This window comes from Gymnoscopelus microlampas (assembly GCF_963454915.1).
Source record: "Gymnoscopelus microlampas genome assembly, chromosome: 10".
In the NCBI taxonomy this organism is placed as follows: Eukaryota; Metazoa; Chordata; class Actinopteri; order Myctophiformes; family Myctophidae; genus Gymnoscopelus; species Gymnoscopelus microlampas.
The window spans coordinates 19,604,305-19,621,271 of record NC_139947.1 but is presented as its reverse complement, the minus strand read 5'-3'; the positions used below and the strand labels follow the sequence as shown (position 1 = coordinate 19,621,271).

At 41.6% G+C, this 16,967-nt stretch overlaps 1 protein-coding gene across 1 annotated transcript in view; it reads left to right on the top strand.

Moving 5' to 3' along the window:
• The first annotated feature begins 690 nt into the window (after positions 1 to 690).
• plxnb1a (plexin b1a) overlaps positions 691 to 16,967 on the top strand; it is an 83,432-nt gene continuing 67,155 nt past the window's right edge. Inside the window, exon 1 of the mRNA XM_084070282.1 lies at positions 691 to 774. The gene's annotated coding sequence lies outside the window, so the exon portion shown is untranslated. The remainder of the gene's footprint in view (positions 775 to 16,967) is intronic.

The following is a 16,967-nucleotide window of genomic DNA, read 5'->3' as shown; positions in this document are numbered from 1 at the left end:
AATATCTCCCAGCAGGAGGCGGTCATGCATTTTATTAAACAACTGCACAGGCGAAGATGCGGGGACTGCACTGCCATCAAGTTAAAAATAAGGGTGAGTGGGGGACTGCAGACTCCATGGTTCTGTCTCTTCCTCACTGTGTTTTGATTTGTGCTTAAGGCTGTATTTAAAACGTATCTAAAACATGTTCATCCTGTCTGTATCTAAAACATATTAATTATGTCTGTCTGTCTGTCTGTCTGTCTGTCTGTCTGTCTGTCTGTCTGTCTGTCTACAGGAGAGAGAGAGAGAGAGAGAGAGAGAGAGAGAGAATAGCATATTTCATAACATAACTCTTCACTCTGGCAAAGTTAAAGCTAAGCTGCACTGTTGCTGCCTGTAGTACCATTCGCAGCCTCAAGGTGTTACCAGTGAGCTGTTCCTCCCTCCTGCGTGTGTAATGTAGTGATGCTCTCGCTATCAGACCCTCCGGTCAGTTGAGTTGCGGCTCCTCGCGTGTCCTGTGAGCTTTCACCAACCAAACCAGAGTCACTTTTATCCATATTATCCAGACTCCCGAGCCAGCAGCAGCCCGCATATTTTTTGGAACCCAAAGTTGGCAGCGAGTGTGCCTCAATATGTTTGGGATTATTATTATTATGAGCACATAGAGAAAGAAAACAGAGGGTCGCTAAAAGCCAAAGGACAGGAGGAGTGTTTGGATCAACAGACGGACGCGCCTCCTCGCTTGTTGACGCGGATGAGAAGAAAGTTACCGTTTTGTGATTCAATCAGGTAAGATGTGATGATGATGAGACATCATTTCACACTGTGAGTGATGTGTTTTCAGACTATTTTGATTCATTTTCAGGCTGTGATTTCGCTAGAGAACCCCCACTTCTAAAGGTATCATTATCACTTGAAAACAGTTACATCTCCACGCTTGTTGTTGGTTGTCATCACTCGGCTTTCTATTGTTATGGACGTGTGGTAAAGTAACTAAGTACATTTACTCAATTACTGTACTTAAGTACAATTTTGAGGTATTTTTTACTTAATTGGATTATTTCCAATTTTTATAGTCTTGTGTGAAAAGGATCCAATTCTTGACTTTTACTTATATCTCAGAGGCAAATATTGTACTTTTTACTCCACTACACTTATTTAAAAACTTAGCTACTATACTTTGCAGGTATAAATAAAACATACATTAACCACTTTTATACTTAGGCTATTTGAAAATAGTAGATCTTGTGCTACTTTTACTCAAGTAAACTATCTGAGTAGGCTACTTCTTCGACCACTGCTCACTTGTAAGACAGTTAAATGTCCACGCTGTTGTTGGTTATTATCATCACTCGGCTTTCTATTGTTATGGACGGGGTTGAATAAAATCATTAGGCTTCAGTCCACACACACACGCGCGCTATTAGTCAAAATGATGAGTAGGCAGTGTAGATTCTGGCTATTGTGATGAATGTGAATCACTGTGCTCCAAGCCAAGTCACACACACACACACACACACACACACACACACACACACACACACACACACACACACACACACACACACACACACACACACACACACACACACACACTTGTCACCTGATCTAGGAATGCATGAGGCAAATGTCAAATGCCTTGTTCACCTGCTAGCATATAAGCATTCTAGTGGATGAACACACAGCTGCTCCGATGCCTCATTCATTGACACAAAAGATATTAGTTGACATGGTTGTTGAACTTGATGGATTTGTTTCCAATTTCATTTGATGCAGATGTTATCAGCCCACATGTGTCTTTCATGGATAGACAGTTGTGTGAGTGAATAATTCAGGAGAAATAAATACATGTATATTCCATTTTTTATTGATTAATTGATTGTGGATCCATACTGCACAGGCAAGAGGGGAATTGAGAGAGAGAATGGACTGGGGAATGTCTTTCTTCACATTAGAGCATAATGATTCTTCCCTTTCCTCCCTAAAAAACTATATGCGTTTTAAGGCAAAGCTGATAGACATTTGCTTTTAGTTGTCTAGTGTCTACATACTTGTGTTAGATTTTAACATTGTTACAGTAGAATATGATCTGTCTCTGCGCATAAGACCCCTCCCAACACACACACACACACACACACACACACACACACACACACACACACACACACACACACACACACACACACACTCACACACTCACACTCACACTCACACTCACACTCACACTTCAACTTCAGTGTCTGTGTCCTTGGTGGGGCTGTGTGTTTAGATAGGATCGTGTGTTTTCAGCTGTTCTGGTGAGGCATTGCTTTTAAAGACCCCCTCAGTTCTGTTTCTACCTGATAAACTTACTGTGTCCCCCTTGCAATCTCTCTCTCTCTCTCTCTCTCTCTCTCTCTCTTTCTCTCTCTCTTTCTCTCTCTCTCTCTCTCTCTCTCTCTCTCTCTCTCTCTGTCTGTCTGTCTGTCTGTCTGTCTGTCTGTCTGTCTGTCTGTCTGTCTGTCTGTCTGTCTGTCTGTCTGTCTGCCCCCCCTCTCTCTCTGTCTGTCTGGCTGTCCCCCCTCTCTTTCTCTCACATTTGAATAATAGTATTTGGATCTTCTGCACTAGAAGCGCATACGTAATATATCCAAACAATAATCAGAAGAAGACTATAGCCTACACATTATGGTCAAGCCAGATGAAACTGGATGCACATGCTTATTAACACAAAAAGGGGGGAAAATATAACTAATTGATGACTCAACCTATCATATACAGAAAATGTCATTTTTGACTACTCAATGATATGAAATGTGTTCTCCAGATAGAGAAACTGCTTTCTCTCTCTCTCACACACACACACACACACACACACACACACACACACACACACACACACACACACACACACACACACACACACACACACACACACACACACACACACACAAGAAGGGTTTGTATCATTCATGCTACTAGTCTGCATAGACAGTAAACAAGCTAGAAAGAGCTCTTTGATTTTTCTCAACTTTCACAATGAAGGACAACTCAGCTGTCCTTCATTATGAAACAGCTACTAGATCTGAGAGTTGAGAGAAGTCGTGCAGCACAAAACCCCCTATAAAGCCTAAAATAGGGATGCCAGGTTGGAAAGTTTAAAAAACAAAACAAAAACAGATTTCCTACTTTGTTTACACTGCTAACCCTTGAACCTCTGTCTGTACCGTTCCTCTCTGGTTATGCTCCTTGTCCAAAAATTCAGACATTTTTTGAATAGCTGGCCATCTGCTGGTCTCACTGCCTGTTCTACAGACACTATATCACATTACCCACACTTGAGTGAGCCATAGTGTGGGGATAAATGAATGTCCTCATAGATATGTATGGTGTTACCACAGGCTGGAGTGTGTAGACTGTTTATGTTTTTACAGACGGGGCTGCTTAGATTAGACTTGTCAATCATTGTGTGGAGTTCCTTCGCATTGAACCCGGCCAGTCACTCTTTCATTTTGAGTCAGGAGCCTATGTAATGTTAGCTGTCATTTTACTTAGCACAGCAGAATACATGTATGCCAGCTATCCCATATTTACTCTAAACAGAAATGGTGCTAAATAGCTCTAACATTGGTTCTTTGGCTTGTAATATTCATTGGGGGACCTCTTTTGGTGCTACTGTACTGTATGTAGAATCTATCTTAAAGGTAAGCACCGTTATCAAATGGTTGGTTGAGGTGGTGTGGTTGAGGTGCTATATAGCAGGTACTATATAAAAAAAAATAGCACCAGTTAAAAAAATTACTGTGTCAAATTCAGATGAGACACATGAATGTGTCTATCTATCAGGAGTTCACAGACTGAACACAGAACAAATTCATGAGTTTTAATGAAAATCTGAGGGTGAAGAATATTTCGCTGCGTGACAGGTGTGATGCACTACAGAGGAGCTGGCTTCAACTTATTTCAGTGCTCCAGTCAGCGGTGCGTTGAAGTGTCAATCAGTCATGTTTTTGGTTTACCATTTCCACTCCCCTGTTCTCTCTCCAAAGTTCCTGCTCCATTCTGTAAGTGGAAGAAAAAACTCAATTATTGCCATTGTGGTAGTATACCCTACCCTTTTCTTGCCCTATAACTGAACCCTGACTACTGTTTGCAGTTTGGCCTGAGCAACACTTTAACAGCGACTCGGCAGCAATGTAGCTGGTCACGCTTGGTCATTTTGTAGCTTTTGTCACCGCTAGTGTGAACGCAGCATTAGGCCTATAGATGATGAATTCTACTTCAATGGCAGCAGCTGCGGTAAAGTGCCATATTACAACCAATGCTTTCAGTTTCAAGCTAATTATATGGCTTTCATAAGTTGGACTGCTAGGCATCTAACACGGTGTTGACAGTTTATTGTGATTTATAGGTATCAGATCTTGGACTCAGTGTATGTGAGGTTTTCATCAGAAGAGACGCTGCAGAGCGGAGCATGTGTCTACTCTTTTGAAATCAGAGCTTTTACTAAGATGTGAAGACATTCTTTTTGTCTCTCTGGTTCACACATGCAGGCTTGACTAGAACGCAATTAAACCAGAGTTTCAAATTTAACTGTGTTAAATTGACACTAAGGATTGGGGATGAAAGAGTGTCTTAAAAGTTTACAACTTTGACCTGGCATCAACCACTTGACCTTGTTTTCCTATTTTGGGCATGTCATTAAAGGTACAAATAAAATAATGAAAAGCTAAAATATTTTCTAATGTTTTTAAAATGTTTTCAATTAAAAAGGCAAACATAGATCAGTTTCCCAGTTGCCTCACTGACACAAAAGATAGCTGGCAATGTTGAATTTGATCTTTGATTCTTGATCTAAAACCTGGGGTTGGAGTTAATGTTAGTTTTGAGGTAGCCTCGCGTAGCCAGACAATATCACACGACACACTGCGTGGATATTAGTCTGGTCCCTATCAACGGTAGATTTTCTTCCAAGGGGCGGTTACAAAAAGATCCAAACGGACTCTATTGGTTAGACCTAAACCAATCAGAGCAGTGCTTCCTTGAACAAACCAATCAGAGCAGTGCTTCCTTGTACGTCATTGCTCCAAATAAGGTGATAAGCCCGCCCACATTTGGATACTGGGCCCTGGTTGGCTCCGCACAACTGCGGAGGGAGAGAATTGAAATCTCTATGGAGGGGGGGCCAGACCTAATCTGCCGAGGGCTAAAGTGCATGCAATTTTGCAAAGGCAGATTCGTCTGGAACCAGGCTAGTTTTGAGGGAACATAGGGATGAGGGAACATAAGTACTGTATGCCCTCGAACAGCTATTTTCACTCTTTTTGAAAAAAAGTTAAGTATAAAATAGGTTTAACAAGTGCATAAGTAAGTGTCCGGAATAAACCAAATCAGTATCTGTTCTGGATGACACTTATTTGGCTTACTGGATGAGAATGGTATAAGTTAGCATCCTTGTGTGAAAGTGATCAGACATAATGATGTATTGCATTGTCATCGTGTGTGTGTGTGTGTGTGTGTGTGTGTGTGTGTGTGTGTGTGTGTGTGTGTGTGTGTGTGTGTGTGTGTGTGTGTGTGTGTGTGTGTGTGTGTGTGTGTGTGTGTGTGTGTGTGTGTGTGTGTGTGTGTGTGTGTGTGTGTGTGTGTGTGTGTGTGTGTGTTGTGTGTGAATCCGCTAGTGCCAGGCTGAATTATTTTGGGTGTTGCCCTGTCAGTCACTGAAACAACAGCTGGTAGTCCGTCATGGTACATTCCTGTGTGCTTGAACACACACATGCATGCGCGTGTGCACACACACACACACACACACACACACACACACACACACACACACACACACACACACACACACACACACACACACACACACACACACACACACACACACACACACACACTACTACTACTGTGTGTGCGTTCACAGGGATTTTTCGGTTCTGGTTTTCTGATTTTGAGAAAATTAGTCCAGTTTTAGGATATTGTGTGATGTCAGTGATCATGATGTGGTAGCAACATATTCCCAACGGTAAATGTGACTTTTATCAAAACGAGGGCAGTGAAACAATATTTAAACAAACTTTGCACTGATTCTCTGTGGTTCGTGAAATTGGATGGATATATTGAACAGTTAATCACATAGACGAGGCTTGGAGTATTTTTTACTCCAAGTGAAATTGCTGCCTGTATTGGATTCTTTGGCCCCGATTTTAAAGCAGCATTCCGTAGCTTTCATGTCGTACCCGAGATTCAAACCCAGCTCCTCTGCAAGAGGGCAGTGTACCACTGAGCAGTGTTTCCCAAACACTGGGTCGGGACGGGACCCATGTTTGGGTTGTGGACCCATTTTTTATGGGTTTGCGAGTAAATATATATATTTTTGTTTTTCGTTTCCTAGAATTTTCATTATTTCAAAACATAAAAAAGAAAGCGTTTTCATAAATAAAAAAGAGTGTCAAACATAATAATAATAAAAACCTTTTTAAAAAGTAGTATCTACAAGCTCACGATGTGTGGCATCGCAGCAGCACATTGTGAGCTTGTTGATTGGCTGTTTTCACTAGTTTGGGGCCCGGGGAGACATCAAATTTCTCTTTTGGGTCTCAAGCTCAAACGTTTGGGAACCACTGAGCTAATAGAGCACATATCTGTTTGCTCAGGGGAGAAATAAAATGTTGACCTCAAGGCAGTAGTACCACTTGTCAAGCAGAGGATCTTGTCTCAATAGAAGAGCAGGGTGAGCAAATCCAACCACTGCAGTTGTGTTAGTTGTATTGTATTAACATTCTCTACCATACAGATTGGTCAAAATAAAGGTTTATTCACAAAAAAAGGCAGTTTTAAACACTTTAACTTTACTTAACAATACTGCTAAAATGGATTTTGGGGTTACCACTTAAACCCTATAGTTGACCGGCGTCCCCCATGGCTCTAGGTCCTCTTCTTTCCCTCTACACCAAATATCTTTGCGCTGAATGTGTACCTATTTTTTTGCAGAATGTTTGCTTATTATGACATGCCAGTGGACTGCTAGGGTTCATGTGGTTAATTAGGAAAAGGGATAATGCTCCCATCAAGTTTAAAGGGACCAGGCAGCAACAGTACTGTGGTGAATACAATATTACTTAACCGCTGTAAAGGGCAATCTGAAACAGACACAATAATTATAGTCAGTTTTAAAGGATAATGGCTCCTCATCTTCTATTAAAGCAAAATCTCAATTTGGAAATTGGTGGACCCAGCCTTTTTGTCAAACAAAAATTGCCAACCAATTTAACCACTTGAGCTCATACTTTGTCATAGATAGTGATTGTCAGCTTGTAGATCTGGTATTTTTGATAGTTTTGTAAAGTTTTGCCTTAAATGAAATGCCACAATAGAGACGCCAGGTTGAATGTGGTTAATGCTTTTATTTTTTTTACCACAGTAGCCTTATTCAGTCTAAGTATCAAGTAGCTTAATTTAAAAAAGGCCAGTATTTTTCTGCTTGTTTGCAATGAGTGGTAAAGGAACAATCGTCATTTCTTACATACACAAAAACAAACAAATGATTCTGTGTTGGAAGCATACAGACCGGAAGTTGACATTTGTATTTTCCAAAAACTGTTTTGTAATTTTATACACTGGCAGAATCCACTTAGTTTGTTTTACGGTATTACTTTGCTCATTTGTTGGCTTCAGTTTTCCAGTGTTCCAATTCCAATTTTGTCTGCTCATTTATTGATTTTATCACTTCCAATTTGACTTGTCTACCCTATATCCTGTATGAGTTCTCTCTCCTGATTGGATGAAATTGGTATCCCGACCTGAAAATGTATTTCCTGTTTAGTGTTTACTAAAGAGCTGGAGAGACTGTGAGACCCCTGTAACTGAACAAACACTCTATTCACTTTAATACACAGCAATTTAATTTACTGTAACACCACCTTTAACTCTGATAGTGAATAACAAAGGGTTCATTTTGGTTCCATTTGTACACTCTCTGAGCTATAAACAGATAAATTAACACTGAGGATTTGTGCACAGAGTGGCGGTCTGTGTCCACCGGTGCAACCTGAAGCTGGTCATGTAACTCATTTGATTGTTTTACAAGGCCCAGGCAGCTCTTGAAATGCTTGCAAATAACCAATTTGACCCCGGGTCAGTTATGCTCGATGTTAAGTCCCTTCCACACCCACCCCACCCCACCACCCTTCAGGCTGTGTGGCTGGCTCCCAGAATTTGGCAGCCCAATAAACATATTTTAATTACCAGTAAGCTGTTGCCCACTGTACTTAATTATCTCTCCACTCCACACAGACTATTATGGGTTTCTGGGGGACGGTTGTGTACTGGGAGTATGTAGTATGTGTACTGATGATATTGGTGTATTTTATTGATACCAACAGTGGCAGGGGGCTACATTTACCAACACATTTCTATGGCATGGCTCCTCAGAGGCGAGCCGTCTAGAAGAGGGTCTGTGTGAGCAAATTTCTTGTGCACCCTGCAAGTAGGCCAAAGAAGTACCCTAATTTATTTTCAAATATTATTATATATTTGAAATATTTAACGTTAAATGTACAGTATAACGGAATTCAAGCAAGCTCTGATTGGGCTGAAATCTCCAAAATTTGGAGTCATAAATCATAGATATGTCATAGATGACATAGGTGAAGACGTCATGGATGGCTCATGTCACAGGCTGGCCAGTGGCCACACAATGTCCGAGAACTTCATTGGAGGTACGCACCTCCCATGTGGATTCCGAGATCCCACAATATTAATTTATTAACCCTAATTAAGATGAGACCATGAACGTAAAAGGCCTTTAAATGGTCAGATGGATGGACTCCCATTTGCTTAAAATAAAAGCATCTGACTGAGGGTGTGGTTTCTTATTGTGCTGGAACAGACCCTGCTGCAGACCCCCACCATGCTATATGCCCCCAGGGTACTTATATGTGGGCCTTTGCCACCAGCCCTTAGCCTAAGCCCCTGGCCCAGCCCCTGTCCCTTTACCAAGCTCCCTGGAGAGTTGTTTGAAGCCTGGGCCCAGGGCAGCCTGCTACCCACCCAGCCTGTAGCCAAAACCTTACACCCCAGCCCAGCTGCCTCTTTGTGCATACAGGCTGCCTTATAGAATGACAACCATAAAGAAAGTCCCTCTGTAGGATTATTGTACCATCATGCTAATATGAATATGATCGGTACAGTATGACATGTGCATCCCCAAATTTGACGCAAATGTCATACTGTACCGTGTGTGTGTGTGTGTGTGTGTGTGTGTGTGTGTGTGTGTGTGTGTGTGTGTGTGTGTGTGTGTGTGTGTGTGTGTGTGTGTGTGTGTGTGTGTGTGTGTGTGTGTGTGTGTGTGTGTGTGTCTTTTAATTATTATTATTATTATTATTATCAATCATAATTGTGTAAAAAGAAATGGTGAAATTAACAGATCCATCTTAAAGGTTGTGAGTACACAGTATAGAGCTTAAGTGGATGTGTTGAACCGTTGCAACCGTCTCATGTCACAGATTCAGAGAGCGAGTGTTGGAGAGGTCATTGCCATTGCTCACTAGCAGCGTTTGGATCAAAACAATGTACCAAAGTACCCCAATGCAAATATGATCAAAGATTCAACGACATCCTCTACAAGCATGCTAACCAAACGGCTCATTACCCTGCCTGCCTGCCCGCAGCAATGCATGCAATGTACTGTATGTATGTATGTAATCACTTCTGTCTGTGTGTCTGTGTCTGGTGAGCAAAATAAGTTGAGAAGGGATGGATGAAATTTCATGAAACTTTGAGGGAATGATCAGTGGACTGAGGAACGTGTTGGGTGGAAAAGGTTAAAGGTCACAGTCACATGAGATGTTTGCGCAGGCAAGGTTTGCAACCATGATTTCAAGGTTTTTGTTGTAGTAGGAGGACACATGAGTTACATTCTCGGTACCTCAACATTGCAGCATCAATAACAATAACAAAATAAATAATTAAGAATAACAAATAAACACCTAGTAAGTCTAACCCAATACAATTCATTGATTGGAGTCCCCCATGGGTCTATACTAGGCCCCCTCCTGTTTTCCCTCTACAGCAAATCTCCACCAAAAATAGCAGATCTACAAGCTCACATATATATCCATATACAGTATGTATGTGCGCACGGAACTGTATATCTGTATCTAGTATCTATTTACACTACATGTGCATGTGTACGTACATGTGTGGGCTGTCTTAATATGCAAAGCATGCCAGTGTGTGTTATGCGTTTAAATATTTATAAAAGGTATGAGAGGCGTGCTATGTGTGATTTGGTTTGTGATTTATATTCCTATTCTAATGCCACCCCTGAACAAGTCCTTGCTCAAAGCACGCCTCTGTACAGTTGTGTATGGTCCTATATAATCCCCTTTGCGTCAAGGCCATGACAAGTCAGACCCTCTAAGCCTGAACTCCTGTACAGGCAGCCACAGGCCCTCGCACAGTTGCCTGTGGGCCCAGCAGAGCTATGCTAGCCATCTGCCTCACTCGCAGGTGCTAGAATTCCCTTTCTAACAGACTACAGACATGCCAGTGGATTTCCTGTGTGGGGTTTCTAAGCTGTGGGTGGTGGGACTGGCAACTGGCATCAGTGGCATGTTCTGAAATGTAATGGACTCATCTTAACACTTTCGGCATCCCTATTTTGGGCTTGTCGTTATAGGCAAAAACTAATTGGCCAAGCATTGTGAGCTTGTAGATCGTCTATTTTCGCCATGCGACAGCGTCATACATCAAACTAAAGATAGGGATTCAGTAGTTAACTTGACCATCATGTTACTGATATTGGCATTTGATATTATTTTCTTGTTTGAGTAGAGTTAAGCCTTTATGTAACCAGGCATGGTTAAAATCACCGTTTTCAATCTAACTGGGGTCTTTCCCATGGCAGGGGTCATTGGACTATGATGAGTTACTATGTGTCTGCTTGCGAAGAGGAGATCCTTGAACAAATCCTTGAATGAACTCTCTTGACGAGCAGCAGAAACAGCCAATCGATGATCGATCAATCTAATTTGCACATTCATCGAGATCACTTTCTTGGAATGGACTGGTCAAACGAGAAACAACGACAACAACTGCACCACCTCACTCTGACATGGGTCGATCCGACGGATTTACCGTGGGATTAGTTCTTTGTACATTTCCAGAGAGGATCTCCAGGGCCTTTTGCGAAGTCAGCTTTGTTTCTCACAGTGTCTAACGGGGAAGGGGGTGGGGAGGTGGGGAGGAGGTGAAGGGGGATTTGCGTAGAGTCACTTTAGATCCAGATAGATGGTAGGTTTTAATCCCTCTAGGCTACAGAGGACAAGGGGATGAGATGGTAGATGTAGACAGCCCCCCCCTCCCACACACATATGCACGCACACACAGGGACCACATCTGAAGAGCGCCGTTGATTAGCTGTCTAATCAAGTGATTCTCAACCTTCTTAATTTCAAGGACCCCCAGTTTGATATGAATTAGGCAACAGGCCCCCATTTGATACAATATTTGCTCTGGTATCTCTGGTACCCCAATCTACACAGTAAAATCCTCAGTGTTTACGGGTCCGTTTGGGTCCATTTGTACACTCTCAGAGATACAGTCCCGGCCGTAATAGTCCATTTGAACCTCTGGTGGTCTGCGGACCCAACGCTGAGAACCATTGGTCTAATCTATAAACTGTGTCTGCGTTTTGTCAGTCATATAATGTTGTCAGTAGTGTCTTAACCGAGATGGCGAACTAGACCCTTTATTTCTTTATTTCTTTAACATTTTGAACATAGTTGACACCAGGCCAGTAAAGACCACAACCAAAAGCCGTCATACGTAAGTCTGCTGCCGTAAATACAGCATGTGTGCGTTTGACTGCATGCCTCGTGTGCCGCTGTTGACATTCATTTTGGTGAGCCACCACGTACTTCTTTTTAATTTAAGTTTATGTTAACCACTTTTGACCTGACGTTCCACTTTTGGACGTCATTAAAGGACGACTTCACCGATTTTCAACCTATCTTCGTATAATTGGTCCTCACTAATACTCATGATAAAATGGTTTAAAAAAAAACTACTAAGTCTGTGTCTCAGAGTAGGGCTGTGGACAGTTCAGAGTCCCGTCTACCAGTGACATCATCAATGGGGAATCCAAGCTAATAGAAACTACAGGCTTTCTATTCCTGGAAAGTTGCAATGCAATAAAATAAGCCATTGTTCTCGTGTTAATAAAAATCTAAATAAAAAATGTGAAATTTTGCCTAACGATGATGTCACTGGTAGACACAGACCAAGTACAGTATGAGACCACAGTATGAGACACAGACCAAGTAGAAAAAAATGGTACCATTTTATCATGAGTATTAGTGAGGAATTTGAAGATAGGTTGAAAATCGGTGAAGTCGTCCTTTAAAGTCAATTTTCTTTTTTTTAAAGAATCTGATCAATATGATGTCCTATTGACATCACAATATGGAGGTCCACACGGGTCCATATTTTTAAGGAGTGGCTCCGAAGGAGGCTAGCCATCTATAAGAGTGACTGTCTGTCTGTGTGTGTGTCTGTCTAGAGCTATATTCTCACTTTTCACATATATAATTTTAATTTATATTTTTAACATACATTTTTTTAATGATAGTGAATGGGGCTCGGATCTTGCTGATACCTTGCCCAAATTTGGAGTCATGAATGGATGGATATCCATCCATCTATGACTCCAAATTTGGGCATCAGTACATGGATGGTTATAGATGACTGATGTCACAGGCTGACCACATGAGGTCCGAGATCCACATTGGAGCCACGTCATTGTTAGACCGTGTCTTCTTTCCCCCAGTATTGAGGATAAGTAGTGTGTACTGTGTAGTCAGCAGAAATGGCTCACCACATATCTAGTGATAAAACATATTGCACCGCAGAGCAGCAATCTGTAAGTGTGAGTTTATTTATCGCCTGATTGTGTCAAGACAGAAAAAAACGAATGTCTCTTATTTTTGGGGACAAAGTAAATTTGACTTTAATAAAGACATGGAAACAAAACGTTGATGTTGTCTTTGTACTTTAGATGTACAATAGAAATACATTGTGAAACACTTAATGTTCTTTTTGTTTTCAAGCCACTGTTTGTGTGAGATAAGGCCATCGACCATCTTGTTACAAAGGTTATTTGACTTAATGTCAAATAGCATTATTGATAGGCAATGATAGCACTGAATTCTAAACTGTCAACAAAATGACAAACAACAAATCCTGCAACTGTTGTACTATGTAGAATAATGGCATGCTATTCTGAAGATGCCCATGCGATTTACATCTATACATTAGTATTTCCTATTAGAATTGAACTGGATGTATATCAATGATGCAGTCAGTCATGCGCTATAATATCAGCCATAACTACACAGATGCTTCAGATCTGCTGAGAGAACGGATGTATTCTCCTGAAAATAGCCAATGTACAATCTCACAATGCGTTGCAGCGCGCCACATTGTGAGCTTGTAGATCGGCTGTTTTCGGCGCGTTGACACGGCACGCAACTAAGTAGAAATCAGGCTTTAGTTAGACCCTGCTCTACTTTCTACATTATGACCCACATCAATACACCAGCTATGAGATGGGCTATACATGTATGTAAAGATGTTTGTTTATTTATATGAGATGATAAAGAGTTTGATGTATCTAATAATCAGTCCAGGGAGAAAACTACAAACATAGATAATTGCGCCACATTGATTTTCTGGCTTTAAAACTGCATTTGACGAATTGATCTGAAAGTTGAAACTCTCCTATGTAATAAAATGTGACGCGTGGCATGTCAGTGATGCATTCTGTTAAGTTCTGCTAAAGAGGTTTGGCTTTCTGCTCACTGTTGGACAGCGGCATAACAGGAAATGCTGATCTCATGCGCTGGGAAGATTTATCCGGAAGCTTTGTATTGAACCTGAAAAGTGGCTTTAAATTACCCTGCTCTCTGGTGCACTGGAACAGACAGACAGACAGACAGACAGAGAGACAGACAGACAGACAGACCGACAGACAGATGTCTCTCTGGCTGCCAAACTATTCCCGGCCTCTGAGACTGGGCCACTGCTACCTACTGTTCTATCAAATGAGCAAGAGAGGAAAGGAGACGAGAGGAATGGCTTCCGTGGTATAATTATGTGAAGGACCATGGCCCATGGGGTGCAGAGCAGAGGAGAAAAAGATTGGAGAGTTCTGTCTGTCTGTTTTGTTCCAATTTTTGCAGCTGCAGCCGAAAGAGATGATGAGGAAATGATTTTCAATGGCTAGTTTGACCAATCCAACTCTGCCTCGTTTCTCCGCTCCAGTTGGCTCCTGGCAGCAATGAGAAAACACGCCCATTAACCACATGAACCCTATTCTGGTCATAATGGGTGAACATTCTCAAAAACAGGTGAACATTCTGAAAGAAATAGCAGCTCTCAAAGCTCACAGCGCGCTGCCATGTGAAACTTGCTCTGTGTTGTGAGCTTGAAATGTGTTCATGAAATACATGAAATGCATAATTAATGTTATTTTACCCTTGAAAGAAGTTCTCTAGCACCACAGAAATTGTTCGGAGACCGATATCGGTGTAACACAAGTGCTGCCGCCGCAAGTAGTCGAAGGGGATGAAAAGAAAAGTACCACTGCTTCATTTTGTATATCATTGCTCTCCGGCAGAACATTTGTAAAAGTGGTTAAGTAAGTCTGTATTCGGGTTTTATAAATATTTATCCAATGAAAACAATTGAGCTTGTGACTAGATAATAACTATATTTTTATAACTATATTTTTCCATTTCCTGAAACTTTATGCATTTGGATACAAGTTTTTAACCTGACAGCAATGATACATTAACAGAATCTGCTTTGTTTGCATTGGTTTATTGAATTTTTACTTCTGGTTCCCTGATCACTGAAGCAACAGATAGAGATGATGCATGGACAGTGTGACCAGCTATACGACCCAAGGCTATACCAAAGTTCAGCATCACTTCTAAGACTGGTACAGCAGATGCATGGGAGCACAAGTCTGGTTTGCGGGTGAGGCCAAGGGGGCTACCCAAGTGTAAGTGTGTGTGTGTGTGTGTGTGGGGCGCGTGTGTACTTTTATTATTATAGTTGTGAGGGCCAAATGTGGGGCCAAAAAAGTATAGTACAATGTGAGAAATAGACAGTGGCCCTCATTTATCAACGCGGTGCAGCCCGAATAATGAGCGTACGGCGAGATCACCGCACCTTTCGGCATTTGTCAATATATCCTGACGTGGGCTTCATCCTACTTTACGCTGAGATCTCACGTCTGGTCGAGACCAGTTGTTGACGTTGGCTGCGCCCGTTTATTCCATTCTAGACCTGCGGAGCAGCATTGTCTGACGGTCTGACAGGCATCTGGACACATATATCCACTCCAAAATGTATATCTACACTAATAAATAATCCCTGTGAAAATATAACATTTTATAAAGTAATTTAAACAAACTGCTTTAAAGGACGACTTCACCACTTTTCAACATAACTTCATATAATGGGTCCTCACTAATGCTCATGATAAAATGGTAAAAAAAAATCTAATCAGTCTGTGTCTCAGAGGAGGGCTGTAGACAGTTCAGAAACCCGTCTACCAGTGACATCATCGATGGGGAATCCAAGCTAATAGAAACTGCAGGCTTTGTATTCCTGGAAAGTTGCAATGCAATAATAGATCCCATTGTTCTCGCCTTAATAAAAATCTGAATAAAAAAATTGTAATCTTTTTGGAAAAACAAATCCTGCCTAACGATGATGTCACTGGTAGACGGGTTTCTGGACTGTCCACAGCCCTCCTATGAGACACAGAAGTAGATTTTTTTTAAATCATTTTATCATGAGCATTAGTGAGGACCTATTATATGAAGATATGTAGAAAAGTGGTGAAGTCGTCCTTTAACAGTCATTCGGTTGCATTGGCTATTTTCAAAATATACAGCGCTTCATGCGAGCGCATTTTGTGTGGGACGAGGCGATCGGGGGAAGCTATTTCTTATTGGCTTTTCATGTCTTTGGTCGTATTCTGGTTCGTCTTCATGTCGTAAAATCAGGGCGTTTTGAGAATATTTAAGGGCGTGTTATTTAAATGACGCTCGTTTTCAGACGTGAGATTTATCAAAGCCCCGACCTGATGTACGCTCGGATCAGCTGTTTAGGATCCTTTGATAAATGTGACTTCGACGTTGGTGCACGGCCGAATATATGGAAAAATATACGCCGGTTTATACGCTGCGTTGATAAATGAGGGCCATTGTGTGGACAATTGTCCTGGTCCTCACAAGATAAATGTTTGTTTTATAGTTGGGGAACATTACAATTTGTAAAATATTCAGGTTGGATTTAGGATTAGACAATGAGAGGTTAGGTTTAGGGGTTGGAGTTTTGCCTGATTTATACTTAGTTATTAGTTATTTTATGCTTAGTTGCGTGCCGGTGTCGTGCTCACAAGTATAGTGTGTGTGTGTGTGTGTGTGTGTGTGTGTGTGTGTGTGTGTGTGTGTGTGTGTGTGTGTGTGTGTGTGTGTGTGTGTGTGTGTGTGTGTGTGTGTGTGTGTGTGTGTGTGTGTGTGTGTGTGTGTGTGTGTGTGTGTGTGTGTGTGTGTGTGTGTGTGTGTGTGGAAGGAGAGGATAGGTTTTCATAGCAGTTAGCGCACAGCTGACCACACACTTGGAGTACAGAAGGGAGCGACCCAAACAAAGTAAACAGATCTTATAGTGAGACACCTCTCTCTCCCTCTCTCACTCCGTCCCTCTTTTTCTCTCTCCTTTGGCCCTCCCTCTTTGTCTCTTTATTCCTCTCTCCCTCTGTCTGTCTCTCCCTCCCTATCTCAATATTGTGATATGAGACTAGATATGAGGCTTTTCTGTTTCTGTGTAAAGGCTGCATTACACTAAATGGATGTCATGCCGTACGTACCTTACGGGTCCTTTTATTTAACTCTCAGAATTGAGTTAACACTGAGGATCTTTACAGTCTG